General features: G+C 48.1%; 1 protein-coding gene across 1 annotated transcript in view; it reads right to left on the reverse strand.

Annotated features, from left to right (window-relative positions):
* Positions 1-14,720, reverse strand: part of ctnnbip1 (catenin, beta interacting protein 1) — a 116,154-nt gene extending 101,434 nt beyond the window's left edge. Inside the window, exon 1 of the mRNA XM_068016961.1 lies at positions 14,576-14,720. The gene's annotated coding sequence lies outside the window, so the exon portion shown is untranslated. The remainder of the gene's footprint in view (positions 1-14,575) is intronic.
* Between the last annotated feature and the right edge of the window lie 3,186 nt (positions 14,721-17,906).

Here is a 17,906-nt window from a genome sequence, read left to right on the forward strand (position 1 = left end):
TCAGCCAACAATTTTATCCAAAATTGAGAAATCTCCAAAATAGGTTCCCCAAGCGATCAGTTGGTAAATTCACTGCCTTGTGTAGAATGATGCATACCCGACCAGGGACATCCCAAATTCAATTCCCCTAAATTAGCTGATCTGAGCTGGGATTGCAACTGGTGTTCTACATTTAATCTTGGCGCTTCTGGGTTGGGAGAGAGTGGAGGTCAAAATACAACTCAATTAGGACTCCCGCAATTCATTGTTGTCTAGTCATCCCTGTTGGAGAGTGAGTGCATCTGGAGGTTGATAAGGGACGGAGGAGGCTTGGCTGTGATGCACACATAGTTTAGTACCCAGCAGTGCACTTATCTAGTTTCATACATGAAGATTGCCGACTTGGTACCGGAGGGCATCCATGAAACCACATGCCAGCATTGGTCAGGAAAGTAACAAAGAAATATAAGTAGGTATTTTCTCCTTCAAAGCAAAGAAACAACCCACATTTGGGATTTTTTTCTTTTTTTTTAACACAAATTTTTTTTACTTTTGCAATTATCCCACTTTCTGTTTCATTCCGAACTTGGTTATATTTGAATTCCTATTATAGACATGCAATGGGCTCTCTCTCTCCTCGTAATCTTTGGGCTTTTAAATACTAACGGTTGACTGCATTGAATCACTAATTCCTCTTCACTCTTATTCTGTTCCACCTTGCTGGTGTCCGGCACAAAGAGGATTCTTCAAATGGATTCTTAAAAAATTACTCTTGCTATTATTCACAAGAGCTACAATGCAAGAATTCTATCGCGCAGTATCAAACAACTTGTTTAACTTCACTAAAATCCCATGGCAGTTTACGGAAAGGGGGAAACAGCAAGACACTTAGCAGTGGAGTAAGTGCAGGATACCAAAGGAATACTTGAAAAGTTAAGATCTTGAGCATACTTTTAAAGTTGGGGAAAAGGAGGAAGAGGAGCTTAGGAAAGGAGTTCCAGATGCAGGGCTGCGTGGTACTTGCCATACCACAACCAAGCGTATATAATGACAAGAACAAACTTGCATTTGTATAGTGCCTTACTTGCCCTAAGTGCTTCACTGTTGTTTTGGAGACAAAAGCAGAAGCCAAACAGCATGCAGCAGGGACCCACAAAAACCAATGAGATAGATGAGCAATAAATCTATTTTAGAGCTATTGATCAAGGAATAAACATTGGCTAGGACACTGGAAGTACTCACCTGCTCTTCTTTGAATAATACTTTGGGATCTTTTATACCTACCTGAGCAGGCAGATGGAGCCTTGGATTAACGTCTCACCTGAAAAGCTGCATCGATAAGATGCACAAGTCAGCACAAATCGACAGCATAAACAAGTTACAATCATAGCACCCAAATCATAATAGACTCATACAATCCTTCAAGCCAGAAGAGGCCATTCTGCCCATCATGCCTTTACTGGTTTTTGAAAGAGCTATCCAATTAGTCCTACTCTTCTGCTCTTGCCCCATAGCCCCGCAAATCTTTCCGTTTCAAGTATATATCTTGGTACAGGGTATTCCTGCTGTGTGTCACCATTAGGCTAAAAATATCAGCAGCCAATCTAGTAAGTAAGGGTAATGAATGCTTGGTGTAGTACTGAACCACGCACAGCAGAATGGTCCAGCTTTGATTCCCAGCCTGTGCTGAGTTAGCTGAGCAGCAACTGAATCACTACAATTCACCCAGAGTCAAGAACGGGTGGGGTGGAGAGGAGGAAATTAAATCACCCAAGGCTCCTGCTTATGGTCTTTATATACTGCATTCTGCTGCAAAGTGCATGATATCAAAAAATGAGTGGATGAGACTTGGTTGCAATACTCTCCATGGCCAAATGGCCTGTCAACACTTACTATCCAGCCTTGTAAAAGAAATAGCCACTTGAGCAAGATAGCAGAGTGCTGCTGCAGATCCACACCCCAGAGGATCAAGAAAGGAGGGAGAAAATTAGGTACTGGTAGGTGGGGGCAGGAGCAGAAGTGGCAAGTCAAAATCCAAAAAATGTGTTGGTACATTCCACTACTCTTATAAGGATCTTGATTCTAGATGAAAACAGGTATAGAAAATTATAGTTCATTTAAGCAAAACTGACGATGCATTACAGCACTCACAACAAAACAGCCTCAGAGTTGAAAATAAAGCATGAAGGCAATGTTTCAGTATTATGCATTTTAAAACGTCTGCTGACCTTAGAAAGACCAGCAGCTGCAGGCTTAATCGACACCACTCTGGGGGATCAAAACAGACAGGATCTATAATGGTTACCTATTTCAAGGGCAGGAGATGCACCAACCTGTGGAGTTAAGAAATGTGTCTGGATCGTGGTATTAGGTCATTGTGGTTTAGAGACCAGATGCTCACAGAGTGTGCTGCTCAGAAGTGGTGCTTTTCAATGAGAGAAAATATGAAGTGTATAGCCAGGAAAAACTTTACAAAAAAAAAATTCTGTTATTCAAAGCTTATAGGAATCTCTGAAAAACATTAGGATTATAGTATTCCAAAAATTGTTAAATTAACCATGCTCACAAAACCCTTCTCATAAAGGCTTTAACAGAAAAAGTGTGGAAGTCATTCAGCGACAAATGCAAGGAAACACACACAAAGCAAAATTACAGCATTTTTGCTCACTGGTTTTAGCTGTGGGTTTTAGATCAGTGAACTTCATGAAGCAACAAGGATGGGTGCCACACCACTGGTGTGCTTATATTTATCATTCCTCTAATTGTGGACCTCTGATTCTCATGTTAGGACAGGGGAAGCTGGTTTCAGTAATCAATGCAGGAGCCAGCAAACAGACATCACTCTCTTTCAATCTAAACAAAAGTGCCAGGTATAAAATAGAAGGACAATGTTTGTGCCAACAAATCTTTACCCAACAGCTGAAATCTTGAATGTAATAGGGAAAGAAAGCTTTTTTTTAATATGTTAATGTTGTTTTGTACAGTCTTTCCACATTTATGGGAGGGGGCATTTTCAACTGCTTTGAAAACAAGTAACAAATAGTAGAAAATCTGGTGGGGAATTCCTCTAGCCATTTGCTCACCTGATTCAATTTTGCAGAGAAACCTTTAAATGGACAGGAGACTGTTTAAATATGCCAATCGGGGACCTACGCTGGTTGTAGGACCCTGACTGCAATCTTCATGGAGAAATTGGCAGAAAATGCAAAATGCATGTTAGTCCCACTTTTTCCAGCCATTTTGAGAGGCCTAACCACCGGTCTTTGAAGGGGCCACTGGAAGCTGCTCAGAACAAAGGTGCTCAGACCATTTGGCATCGACAGCTTGGTAGCAACATTTAATTGAGGCCCGCGCTTGAAAATGGTGCAAGCCGCCCAACTAATGCCTAGGATTGTGCACTGCTGATAAAGTGCGCTGGACTGGAACCAAAAATCCCCCACTATATCTTTCCTCGTGTTATAGACCTGCAACTACAACGGCAGTAAACAGTCTGGCTTTTGCCAGGCCATGTGGAGAAAATTCCCTATTCAATTTTCCTTCTCCCGCAGGGCAACACCTAACTTGGTAACTCCCAAGGTAGCAATGTGGCAAATAAGACATCTGCAAGATGTTCTCGTTTTCCAAGTCTCAGATTGGTTCAGTGGCAGCATTCACCTTTGAATCAGAAGGACATGGGTTTAAGACCCTGTCCAGAGGGAATGTTGTACAGGCGATGTTGTTTTTCACATGAGCTGGTACACCAAGGCCTGTCTGCCTCACTGGAAGACACAAAATATCCCATGGCACTATTCAAAGAGGAACAGGAGAGTTCTTCCAGTTTTTTGCCGAAGATTTAATCCCTCAGTGAACATCACTAAAAGCAGATTATATGGTCATTTATCTCATTGCTGTTTCCAGAACGTAGTGGACGACTAGACTGCCAAGTTTCACTTTATTTGAACAATGACTACACCTCAAAAAGAACTCAATTGCTGTGAAGCATTTTGATATTTAATGTCATTGAATCTTTAAGTTCTGAAAGGCGCAGTATAAATTCAGGTCCTCTTTCTTTCGATGCCTCCTGATGTCAGTCATAAAACAAAATAGGTATTTGTTTGGGATAATCTTTGTCTGCTGGGTCCCATCTCAAGCATGCAGTTTGCAGCAGATGTGCGGAGATACCATCAGACAGACAATCCCATTCAGTACAGCCATTATGCAGAATGAAGAGTTTCCTTTGCTTGTTTAACAGATTTCTCATATTTCCATCTTTCTGATGACAGTGCTGAACAGGTCCTGGTTTTGTGGGTCCGGTGAAGGAGACTTCCCACCCTGCCACTCCGCCCCAGCTGCGAGCACACATCTTTCTTAAACTGGAGAAGCAAACTCTTTAATTTTATTTTCTTTATGGTATTTGGACATTGCTAAAGTATTTGTTGCTGATCGTATTTAAAACTGCTGAGTTAAGCGCCCATAAGCTCAAAAAACCTTGATATTATTGTGATTTCTGCTTTTCCTGGAGAGGATGTTTTTATTTTGTTAGTGTGATGAACACAACTAGACGAAGTAGAAGGGAGTTTTGCTGCCATCAAGTACTTTCCTCACCAATTCCATCTCAAGCCAATAACTCCTCATTCGGATACAATTCCATGGGTTATCTCACCTAAGAGACCACTATGGCTATGTGAACCTTTGAATTAAAAGCCAGCAAGCTATCAAATGGTGGGTGATCACAGCCAAGCCCTATTCCATCTTCAGCCAACTTCCATAGGAGAGATCAGAGGCATGAATCATGCCCAATGGTCCCCTCCCTAACCCTGCGACGTTAAGCCCAGCTTTAGTGCTCCGCTCACCCCCTTGGCTGTGGCAAGTTAACTCAGTTCACCTCTGGGATGGAACCTGGTTCTTTCCTCATCTGCATGGTTCTGACAATCATGGGATAAATTCACTGACACATCAGGGAGAGCCATGATAGAGTTGACTGAACATGCAGTATGGAATCTCGAAAACCCCGACCTGTATTGAGTTAACATTAATCAATCTGTTTCTTACTGATCATATGCTCAAAGTTGCAAACATATTTTGAAAGTTATTAAGGAACTTAGCACTCAAAAAGGGTTATGGACATTGCCACGTCTAGGTTTTTCATGCTACTGGTGAATAGCAAGCAATCACTACAGTGACAGCCACAGAATAGGATCTTATAGATTTATATATCCATGAACTGAAAGACTAAATGTCACTAGCTAAAGATTAGTCACACTGAAAGTGAGTTTCCACTCTCAGTGTCCAAGTATAGGATACTGGTTGCAGATTATGAGAAAAAGAAAATAGCGAAAATTAAATTCAAGTCAATACATACAGTTAAACAAATACTATCTGTGATTTTTAAGTCGTAGTTAGTAAACTATTCCGCTCCCTATTGCCATATCTTAAGGTCTCACTCTCAATTTTTTTGCGGCTCTTCAAGGTGAAGGATATCATTGCTCGGAATGGGACAATCCAACTTTGGACAGCCATTGCCAGTATCAAGAAATCCTAGCTTAGATTTGTCATGACATATGCAAAATACAACACATTCCTCTCTGCCCTTACAATGTCTCTTCACAAGTTCAGAAGAGTAGGTCTTACTGTACTCTTCTGGTAGAATATTAAGTCAACGATGGCAAATTCTCAACCATCTGCCATTCCTCCTCTCAATAAATGTGCTTTCTGATCAGCAGCCAAACACCATCTTAAGTGTCTACAAGCCAAGCCACTTCAAAACAACCGTAGCTCAGAGGGACAAATATTGCTGGGTGCTTTTTCACAGTTGAAGTGGAAATAGTACAAATGTTTCACTTCCACACCACTACGCTTCACGTGAATCCTAGTTACAAAGTTACTTCCCACTGTATGATTTACGTAAATTTGCCTGTCCCTCTTCCACTGTTCCAAAGTATCATAGTTCCTCATATACATGCCACATTTTCTTCAAAAGAGGAAGGGGGTGGCGGACAACATTTATATCAGTCAGTTATGTTTTTTCCCTGAGGGATGGCTTACAGTTGAATCACAACCTCCTTGCAGGATCAGTCCATTTGTACATCAATACCACATTCAACATCCCTGATGGGAATATAGGTCATCTTTCATCTCTCAGCTATCAAATTCTATCCACCCAGTGGATGATTTCTTTCTGCAATCCACATGACGTTGCTGGTAGTGATTGCTCCTCCTCCATCTACGGGAGTTCATTTTCACCTAACTAGCAAATCAATTAAACCCTACAGTTCTTTAAATCCTTGAAATGTGTTTGCCACTGCTTCTGGTGGAAGTGTAAAAAGAGATGACTAATAAAATCTGCACAGGAAGCATAGCCATATGGTATTTTGTACCAACAGCTGCACGCAAAGTAACATTTAAAATTTGTTGTGGTTTTAACGTGCATTTAAATAGAGCTGAACAGTAAAGGAGATGCTCAGAGAAATACCATTGTAATCTAAATAGTGAGGAAAATTTCAGATAGGAGACTATGAAGGCATCAATATTCTTTATAGACTAACAGCTACAGAAACCCTACCAGTCCATTTTTGAGTCTCATTCTTGAATGTTCCTTAGGTTCAGGAGGCTTGCGATGCTTGCCCTGTATACTCCTACACTGAAAGTTGTACCCACCATAACTGAGCTGCTACCTCATTCACAATTCCTCCTGAATGAAAAAAAATAAAAGTTATGTGAGAAGAATCGTGGGACTGGTTTGTTTGACTTTCTGCATTGCCTGTGCTAGTCAACAAAGACTTTATCAGGCTTCAAAATATTTATTGCGTATTTAGATACACACTCAAGTAGGTACTGTGTCCTGGCCAATTGTTATCCCTCCACCAACATCACGAGAATAGATTATCTGGTCATTATCTCATTGCTGTTTGTGGGAGCTTGCTGTGTGCATATTGGCTGCTGCGTTCCCTGCATTACTTTAGTGATTACACTTCAAAAGGACTTCAATGGCTGTAAAGCACTGTGGAAAGCCATGTTGCAGTAGTTTTAGAATGTTAGAAGGGGCAAAAAGGAGTGATGTTTTACTAACCCCAAGTTGTCATCTTCATTTTCTCACTCTAATTGCTATATAAAAATATTAATGCACTGAAATTTGAAGATTTTTTTTTCAAAACCTCAGACTGCAATAATTAGAGCATTGACCTCCATATGAAATTTTGAACAAAATGATTGCTTCTCATCCTGACTCAGACACCTTGCATAATTCATTAAAACTATGCTTGTGGCACATATTCATAATAAGCCCTAAGATTTATATTTTGAATATTTATGAGCAGTCATGTTAAAAATGGGTACTGCAGTGGGTGAGATTAGCAGTTTTCAAACTTTTCTGTGTGGGAGACATTTTGTGAAGATTGATATGTTCCCAGATCTCTCTCGCAAATATTGACACACTCCCACAGACCCCCTGCCTAACTTCTGAAAGACAATGACAGCATCCCAAACGGAGCAGTCATACCTTTGAAGAAAATGTTTTAGTATACAGCAAGAAAAGTAATGCTCAGCAAGTCAATACAACGCATTACAAAAATCTGAGGAGCTCAAAAGGCCAGTGTCTGAAAATCTTTGGAGGTTGAAATTGGACCTCGTTCTGCCTGCTTTACAGTGCAAAAAGGACCAATTTTGGGGTACAACATCTTGGGCCTAAAGGATGCTTGAACAACGTCTGACACGAAATTGGGTTGGGCCATTTTTCAGCTGAGATGGCTGCCTCAAACAGATATTAGGTCCCATGCATATATTAATGAGGGCCATAATGTCTAATGACCCTGTCCAGAAATTGGGTTGCTCGGAGTACAGCAGGCGTTAATCAGGTTTTCAGGATGCAGATATGAAACGGCCAGTGGATGTCACCAAAAAGGTAAGTGAATAACTTTCACTCTTCCTCCCACAAAGTCGCAGTACTTCCATGAGCTGTAATCTCTCCCCGCAACCCCAACCAACTCCTGGACTTACCTGGAGGCTGCTACTGGTGAGGCAGCTGGGCTGAAATTGCATGCTCCGTCAGGCGAGCTTCTTGTGGAGGTGGACAGATTGCTGGCAGCTTACCCTGATTATTTAGATGAAGTCCAAGGACCAGATTTGTGCAACCTTTGAGCCTCCGTCCTCTGGCATAGGGATCACGCTCTGCATCCAAATGCCACTTTAAAAATGGTCTCAGGGAATTTCTAGAACTTAGGCTAGCTGCTAGAACCTTCCCTTTTGCATCTAGGACTTTAGGGGTTGAAAGACTGTGGGGGGGGGTAGCAGTTGCAAGTGAAAAAATGGGTAATCTCAACTCAGTTCCTAATGGGCAGACTTCTGCTTAACGTAGTATTTTCATTCAGAGAAGCTAGATATGGGAAACAGCAATTCACATTGTTACATTAGAACATGGGTCTCCAACCTCTAGGTCTTCATGAGGTGATCGTGGGTGCACACTATAGCGCCGAGGGAGTTATGTGTGAAGTTTAAATCCATGTTGCCAATAATCTGCATATATCTCAAATTGCTGCTAATAAAATAGTTTGGGAATTTATCCACCTATAAGGCAATAGGCCTTTGCAAACATCCAGGACCACAAAATTCAAATAAAAGAAAGTAGTGAGCAAGAAATAAAAGCCCAGTTAAGACAGTTATTAGGGCTCAGAGGCTGCAAGTGGTCCATTGGACAGCGCAACAGTAACAGTTGTGTTTTTCTGATTTTGCAATTGATACACAATGCTGAGGCAGATTAGAGGGTATTCCATTCTGTGCTGAACCAAGGAAATGACGTTGACAATACATTCTACATCAGCACCAACGTCTCCTTACAAAAATACTTGCATTTATATAGCACGTTTCATGATCTCAAGACATCACAAAGTATTTTACAGCCAATGGAGTTTTTTTTTTGTTTAGAGATACAGCACTGAAACAGGCCCTTTGGCCCACCGAGTCTGTGCCGACCATCAACCACCCACTTATACTAATCCTACACGAATTCCATATTCCTACCACATCCCCACCTTCCCTATATTTCCCTACCACCTGCTATACTAGGGGCAATTTATAATGGCCATTTTACCTATCAACCTGCAAGTCTTTGGCATGTGGGAGGAAACCGGAGCACCCGGAGGAAACCCACGCAGACACAGGGAGAACTTGCAAACTCCGCACAGGCAGTACCCAGAATTGAACCCGGGTCGCTGGAGCTGTGAGGCTGCGGTGCTAACCACTGCGCCGCCAAATACTTCTGAAATATAGTTACTGTTGTTGCAGTAGGAAATGCAGCAGCCAGTTCAGTGCACAGCAAGCTCCCACAAAAAGCAATGTAATTGATCACAATAATCTGTTGATTGAGAGATAAATATTAGCCAGGACACTGGGATAACTCTCCCGTTCTCCTCCTAAACCGTACTGTGGGATCTTTTACGCCCACCTTAAGGAGCAGATGAAGCCTCAGTTTAACAGGACATCCAAAACTTAGCAATCTTCAACTCTCTCAATACTGCAGTCCAGATTTTTGTGCTCAAGTCTCTGGAGTGGGACTTGAACCCACAACCTTCTGACTCGAAGACAAGTGCGCTACCCACTGAGCCATGGTTGAAACAAATAAAATTCAAAAATTCAAACCAAATTTCTTCAGCCACTAGAGCATTCAGCTATTGATGAAAAACAATTTTAAAATCCCCACATCCTGTACTATTAAAATATGGCACTGGTGGCATAGCAGGTTTCCAAGCATTTGCAATAACTAATCTCAGCTGTAAAATAAATCAAAAGCTCTATGTTGCCAGCACTCAAGTCCCAACCTGTGTTGGGTTTCTTGGAATGAGTGTGAATGCAGGATCAGGAAGGAAGCAGATCCCCACCCAGCTCAAAGGAAGCAATTGGGGAAGGACCCAATCTCTTCCAGTTGAAAGGCCAGACACAATAGGTCTCCACCAGGCTGACATGTGACTTATTTCCTTAAGTCTGGAAAAACACGCAAAATCCAGTTGTTCACTGGCCCGACTGCTGTGGAATTGACCCCGCAACACAAACAGCTAAATTCTACAATGCTGCTACCCAGGCCAGTATTATAGAACATCCTATTAAAGTGATTCATCAACATAAATGTGCCATTAGGAGATTAGAAAGCTTTATTAATCTTTTGACGTTCTAACTATAGGACACTATCAGTAAACAATGGGAAACAGCAAATTAATAGGAGCATACATTTAAACTTTATATGTAGTGCTTGAAGCTCCACAGCATGCACATATGCAGCCCAGTCTTTACCCGACACACTTGGTCATTTGTGGTAGGGATTGAGTGTGTATGTGTATATATGGTTGTGGTTGTTAGAGGTCAGTTATTTCAGCCCCAGGACATCACTGCAGGAGTACCTCACGGTAGTGTCCTAGGCCCAACCATCTTTAGTGGCTTCATCAATGACCCTCCCTCCAACATAAAGTCAGAAGTGGGGATGTTCGTCAATGATTGCAGTCCCATTCACAACTCCCCAGATGGCTGAAGCAGTCCGTGCACACATGCTGCAAGGCCCGGCCAACATTGAAGCTTACGCTGCTAAGTGGCAAGTAGCATTTGCACCACGCAAGTGTCAGGCAATGACCATCTCTAACAAGAGAAAATTTAACCATCTCCCTTTGACATTCAACAGCATTACCGTCGCTGAATCCCCTACCATCAACATCCTGGGGGTTACCGTTGACTACAAACTTAACTGGACCAGCCATATTAATACTGTGGCTACAATAGCAAGTCAGAGGCTGGGAATTCTGCAGCGAGTAACTCACTGCCTGACTCCCCCAAGTCACACATCATCCTGATTTAGAAATAAATCACCATTTCTTCACTGTCACTGGATCAAAATCCTGGAACTTCCTCCCTAACAGCACTGCGGGTGTACCTACAACACATGGACTACAGCAGTTCAAGAAAGCGGCTCACCACCTTCTCAAGGGCAATTAGGGAGGGTCAATGAATGCTGGCCTTGCCAGCGACACTCACATCCCATGAACAAATAAAAGTAACACAGCACAAAGAACATCAAGTCCGTGCTAATACTTTCTGCTTGATGCTTGCCTTATACGGACGTTAGGTGAGGACAAGATCCTGGTATCGCTGCAATCTCCGCTAACATTCTTTTCAAGCTTTACATATTAACAAAGAAAGAACGGGAGTTTACATAGCACCTTCCACGATCTAGAGCACTTCACAGCTAATGCAGTACTTTTGAAATGTAGTCACTATTTACGTAAGAAAATACAGCAGTCAATTTGTAGACAGCGAAAACCCAATAAAAGCAAATAAGACAAACAGCCAGTTAATTTGTTTTAGCTGGCATTGGTTAAGGGATACAAGTCGGCCAAAGATAATGGCCGTTGGTGATTGGGCACTGATTTTCCAAGAAATTACGCCCAGCAAGAAGTCAGCACTTTTAAGAGGCAGGAAAAAGATTGATAAGGTAAACCATTCTTAATAGCCATACCCACTACAATTAAGAAAAATTAAAAGATCAGAATTATACAGCACAAAAAGAGGCAATTTGGCTCATCTTGCCTGTGCCAGCTCAACAGATCATGGACAAGAATAAAAGCAAAATACTGCCGATGCTAGAAATCTGAAATAAAAAGAAGAAATGCTGGAAATACTCAGCAGGTCTGGCAGCATCTGTGCAGAGGCGTTAATTCTGCTTATCTCTCCACAGTTGCAGCCGGACCTACTGAGTATTTCCAGCATTTCTTGTTTTTAGATCATAGACAGGTCCTTACAGCTCAGAAATAAACTCTCAGCCACACAGCAGGAAGATCCCAGATTCAATCCTTGGCCTGTGCTGAATTAAATCTCTCTCAGCAGCAGCAACAGAAGGGGCATTGAAACTGGAGGGAGGGTAAAATTGGTTAGGCTGCTCCAGAACCCAAGGCAAGATTGCTTACTAGAAGTGTGCATGTGTGGACAACGGATAATATGAAGATTGGGCTTGACTGCTTGGCATTCAACAGGCTGTCGGCACTTGTGTCTTGTGCATGAACAAAAGTCACTTAAGTGAGTTTCCAGATTTTGAGCGTTGCCTTTGGATTTGTGTCCCAGTGAGGGATCAATTCCCGAATCAGATTGGGGGAACTACTGGAGGGGGGAGAGGGACAAAACTTAAAACAGATTCCTCCGAAACAAGCAAATGACAATCAGGCAGCAGTGAGCTCTCATTACACCCCACAATGAACACTTTGCGTCACTGCAATATTACACACTACCAATGAGCTTGTTAGACTAAGTCGTTAATGTGACAGGATACAGAAAATAAGTGACAGCAAAATTATTTTAGGTGAACTGTTGCTGTGCAAGTGAAACAGCATACAATTTATCATCTGACCACTCCTAGGAGAAGTGTTAGTGGTGAAATCAGTATTACAGCAATTCAACCATAGACACAAAATATAGTGAATGTAAAATTAACTACTTTTGGCAAATTAGCACTATGACAGGAGTATTATTTTCTGATCAAGTTCAGCATGTTAAATGCAAAATCGTTCAAAAATTCCACAAGTCTCTAGCCCTTGTTCACACACCGTGTCCAGCACATTCTTGATGTTTTCCTAATGTCACACAGGAGTGACTCATCACCATTTACCTTCCTTTAATCACTCAGGTGTGATAGCCTAAGGTGTGGAATTGTTGTCAGCACTCTCCTGCTCCTTAGGTCAGAAGCAGTTGGTACAACTGGCTGGGCAGCTATTTGGTGATATTAGAATCCCTCTGCCAAGACTAGAAATCTGGTCATCCGGCTGAGAACCGGCAACAAATGCTCCCAACAGGAATTCCTGAGACTCAGGTTCATTGCCATCCGGTTGAACCTCATGAAGCTTGCCACCTGCCCTACTCCACAAGACCTATTCAGCCAGTTGACAAAATACACAGCACTTTGAACGGTATAAAATATTCACATTTCTCTCCATCTCAATTCTTAATGCTATTTCCATCCCTCAGTTCTCTAGATCATCAGCACCAATCCCTATAGAAGGCAGGCAACCAGCTCAGAGGCAATGGCCACTGCAACTCTATAACTAGCAATCAGAAAGTATGTGGCCCTGAATCCCTTGCTTCCACTGGCAATTCAACACACACATCTTGGGGTGGGGAGAAATGATCACTTACCACTTAAGCTGTCAACTTAGCTCAGTTGACAGCACTCACCTGTGGGTTAGAAGGTTCTATGTTCGACTACCACATCAAGATTTAAACTTATAATGTCGGCCAATACTTCAGTGTAGGACTGATTGTGTTGGCTGAGGTACACTCTTCAGAATGAGACGTCAAAACTGAGAAACCGTTCCAATACTTCAGATGAACATTCAAGAATCTCACAGCACATTCAAAGAGCGAAGAGCTCTCCCAGTGGCTTAGCCAACGTTCCTCCCTCAGCCAACCCCTCCAACACAATACACACTAACTGGTAACACAGCTCACTGCTGCTTGCAACACATTATAGATTAGCTGACAGATTTGTTTATTTAAACACTCATTGGACTCAAATTCAACAAAATTATCAGAGATTCCAATACAAAAGTAAGCTTTATTATCTCAACACACAAACAAACTGTGCCATCAATTAAGTTATTTCGAGCTGATAGTTATTATTTTTGGTCGTAGTTCCAAATTTAAGCTGCCTTTTTAAAAAAAAATCAAGCTCTATGGCTTTAAAGCTTCATCTTCCTATCTACTGGGTATGGGCGCAGGGGGAGTAATAGTCCGTGTTACATTGTGATTGAAAGAGCTGCTTAAGCTATCTACAAGTAGATTGTTTGCAAATAAACACGTTCACCCACCTCCCTTAAACTGCATCAGGCAGATCTTTTAAACTTTACACAAAGTAGGTTAGAACAAAAAGAAATTGACAAACAGTTCAATCTTTGTTTTAGTTCAAGACTTGAACGTAAAACTCTAGGCTGACGCTCCAATGCAGTACTGAAGGAGTGCTGTGCCGACTTTCGGACGAGATGTTAGACTGAGGTCCCGTCTGCCCTCTCAGGCGGGCGTAAACGATTCCATGGCACTATTTCGAAGAAGAGCAGGGGGAGTTCTCCCTGGTTATCTTGACCAATACTGATCCCTCAACCAATATCAGAAAAAAACAATTACCTGGGTCATTATGGCATTGCTGTTTGTGGGAGCTTGCTGTGCACAAATTGGTTGCCACGTTTCCTACATTAACAGTCATTACATTTTTTTCGGGAAAAAAAGTACTTCATTGGCTGTAAAGCGCTTTGGGACATCCTGCGGTTGTGGAAGGCGCTATATAAATGTAAGTCTTTCAGCCTATTAACTGTAGTCACATATGCAAGGAAGCTTTTAAAATTGTCTCAATCAGTTTAATTTAATGTCCCAATGCTATGCAGTATTTTAGCTGCTGGTTTATACTCTCACTGGTTTTCAGTGATCTTTAGAGAGTTTAATTTCTCTCCAGTTTGGAAGGGACGGGGCTCCAGTGGAGACAAAGCAGCGAGTTGGCCGTTGCCAAGGAGCTGAGGCCGGCCCGGGCCGCCATCCTCACCTCACCTCATCCCAACCCGCTATCACAGCACCACACTGACCCACACACAGGCCTCCTTACCGTCGCCGGCTGCCTTCCTGGGAGCTTCCCTCCGCCTGCCGGCCCTGCAGAGAAACAGTGCGGCCTTTTCCGGCTCTGACCCGAGCTGTGAAACCGCGCCGGCCGCCGGCACCCGGGGCTGCTCCTCCCGCGGCCGGAGGGGGCAGCAGAGGGCCGCGCCTGCGCAGGAGCGGCGCTCCACAGGAGAGTGAGGAGGAGAGTGGGGGTGGAGAGTAGGGGGGGAGTGGGAGAGGTGGAGAGTAGGGGGGGAGTGGGAGAGGTGGAGGGAGGGGGGGAGTGGGAGAGGTGGAGGGAGGGGGGAGTGGGAGAGGTGGAGTGGGAGAGGTGGAGGGAGGGGGGGAGTGGGAGAGGTGGAGTGGGAGAGGTGGAGGGAGGGGGGAGTGGGAGAGGTGGAGGGAGGGGGGGAGTGGGAGAGGTGGAGGGAGGGGGGGAGTGGGAGAGGTGGAGGGAGGGGGGGAGTGGGAGAGGTGGAGGGAGGGGGGGAGTGGGAGAGGTGGAGGGAGGGGGGGAGTGGGAGGGGGGGAGTGGGAGGTGGAGGGAGGGGGGAGTGGGAGAGGTGGAGGGAGGGGGGGAGTGGGAGAGGTGGAGGGAGGGGGGAGTGGGAGAGGTGGAGGGAGGGGGGGAGTGGGAGAGGTGGAGGGAGGGGGGAGTGGGAGAGGTGGAGGGAGGGGGGGAGTGGGAGAGGTGGAGGGAGGGGGGGAGTGGGAGAGGTGGAGGGAGGGGGGGAGTGGGAGAGGTGGAGGGAGGGGGGGAGTGGGAGAGGTGGAGGGAGGGGGGGAGGGGGGGAGTGGGAGAGGTGGAGGGAGGGGGGGAGGGGGGGAGGGGGGGAGTGGGAGAGGTGGAGGGAGGGGGGGAGTGGGAGAGGTGGGGGGAGGGGGGGAGTGGGAGAGGGGGAGAGGTGGGGGGAGGGGGGGAGTGGGAGAGGTGGAGGGAGGGGGGGGTGGGGGAGGTGGGGGGAGTGGGGGAGGTGGGGGGAGTGGGGGAGTGGGGGATGGGGGGAGTGGGGGATGGGGGGAGTGGGGGATGGGGGATGGGGGGAGTGGGAGAGGTGGGGGGAGTGGGAGAGGTGGAGGGAGGGGGGGGAGTGGGAGAGGTGGAGGGAGGGGGGGAGTGGGAGAGGTGGAGGGAGGGGGGGGAGTGGGAGAGGTGGAGGGAGGGGGGGAGTGGGAGAGGTGGAGGGAGGGGGGGAGTGGGAGAGGTGGAGGGAGGGGGGGGAGTGGGAGAGGTGGAGGGAGGGGGGGGAGTGGGAGAGGTGGAGGGAGTGGGAGAGGTGGAGGGAGGGGGGGAGTGGGAGAGGTGGAGGGAGGGGGGGAGTGGGAGAGGTGGGGGGGGGAGGAGTGGGAGAGGTGGGGGGGGGAGGAGTGGGAGAGGTGGGGGGGGGAGGAGTGGGAGAGGTGGGGGGGGGAGGAGTGGGAGAGGTGGGGGGGGGGAGGAGTGGGAGAGGTGGGGGGGGGGAGGAGTGGGAGAGGTGGGGGGGGGGAGGAGTGGAAGAGGTGGGGGGGGGGAGGAGTGGGAGAGGTGGGGGGGGGAGGAGTGGGAGAGGTGGGGGGGGGAGGAGTGGGAGAGGTGGGGGGAGGGGGGGAGTGGGAGAGGTGGAGGGAGGGGGGGAGGGGGGGAGTGGGAGAGGTGGAGGGAGGGGGGGAGGGGGGAGGGGGGAGGGGGGAGGGGGGAGGGGGGAGTGGGGGAGGGGGGGAGTGGGGGAGGTGGGGGGAGTGGGGGAGTGGGGGAGGTGGGGGAGTGGGGGAGGTGGGGGGAGTGGGGAGGTGGGGGGAGTGGGGGAGGTGGGGGGAGTGGGGGAGGTGGGGGGAGTGGGGGAGGTGGGGGGAGTGGGGGAGGTGGGGGGAGTGGGGGAGGTGGGGGGAGTGGGGGAGGTGGGGGGAGTGGGGGAGGTGGGGGGAGTGGGGGAGTGGGGGATGGGGGGAGTGGGGGATGGGGGGAGTGGGGGATGGGGGATGGGGGGAGTGGGAGAGGTGGGGGGAGTGGGAGAGGTGGAGGGAGGGTGGGAGTGGGAGAGGTGGGGGGGGAGGAGTGGGAGAGGTGGGGGGGGGGAGGAGTGGGAGAGGTGGGGGGGGGAGGAGTGGGAGAGGTGGGGGGGGGGGAGGAGTGGGAGAGGTGGGGGGGGGGAGGAGTGGGAGAGGTGGGGGGGGGGGAGGAGTGGGAGAGGTGGGGGGGGGAGGAGTGGGAGAGGTGGGGGGGGGGAGGAGTGGAGAGGTGGGGGGGGGGGGAGGAGTGGGAGAGGTGGGGGGGGGGGAGGAGTGGGAGAGGTGGGGGGGGGGAGGAGTGGGAGAGGTGGGGGGGGGGGAGGAGTGGGAGAGGTGGGGGGGGGGGAGGAGTGGGAGAGGTGGGGGGGGGAGGAGTGGGAGAGGTGGGGGGGGGAGGAGTGGGAGAGGTGGGGGGGGGAGGAGTGGGAGAGGTGGGGGGGGGAGGAGTGGGAGAGGTGGGGGGGGGAGGAGTGGGAGAGGTGGGGGGGGGGAGGAGTGGGAGAGGTGGGGGGGGGGAGAGGAGTGGAGAGGTGGGGGGGGGGGGAGGAGTGGGAGAGGTGGGGGGGGGGGGAGGAGTGGGAGAGTTGGGGGGGGGGAGAGGAGTGGGAGAGGTGGGGGGGGGGAGGAGTGGGAGAGGTGGGGGGGGGGGAGGAGTGGGAGAGGTGGGAGGGGGGGGAGGAGTGGGAGAGGTGGGGGGGGGAGGAGTGGGAGAGGTGGGGGGGGGAGGAGTGGGAGAGGTGGGGGGGGGGGAGAGGAGTGGGAGAGGTGGGGGGGGGGAGGAGTGGGAGAGGTGGGGGGGGGGAGAGGAGTGGGAGAGGTGGGGGGGGGAGGAGTGGGAGAGGTGGGGGGGGGGAGGAGTGGGAGAGGTGGGAGGGGGGAGGAGTGGGAGAGGTGGGGGGGGGGAGGAGGAGTGGGAGAGTGGGGGGGGGGGAGGAGGAGTGGGAGAGGTGGGGGGGGGGAGGAGGAGTGGGAGAGGTGGGGGGGGGGAGGAGGAGTGGGAGAGGTGGGGGGGGGGAGGAGGAGTGGGAGAGGTGGGGGGGGGAGGAGGAGTGGGAGAGGTGGGGGGGGGGAGGAGGAGTGGGAGAGGTGGGGGGGGGGAGGAGGAGTGGGAGAGGTGGGGGGGGGAGAGGTGGGGGGGGGGGGAGGTGGGAGAGGTGGGGGGGGGGGAGGAGTGGGAGAGGTGGGGGGGGGGAGGAGTGGGAGAGGTGGGGGTGGGAGAGGTGGGGGGGGGAGGAGTGGGAGAGGTGGGGGGGGGGGAGGAGAAGTGGGAGAGGTGGGGGGGGGAGGAGGAGTGGGAGAGGTGGGGGGGGGAGGAGGAGTGGGAGAGGTGGGGGGGGGGAGGAGGAGTG

This window comes from Heterodontus francisci, chromosome 37 (genome assembly GCF_036365525.1).
Source record: "Heterodontus francisci isolate sHetFra1 chromosome 37, sHetFra1.hap1, whole genome shotgun sequence".
NCBI lineage: Eukaryota > Metazoa > Chordata > Chondrichthyes > Heterodontiformes > Heterodontidae > Heterodontus > Heterodontus francisci.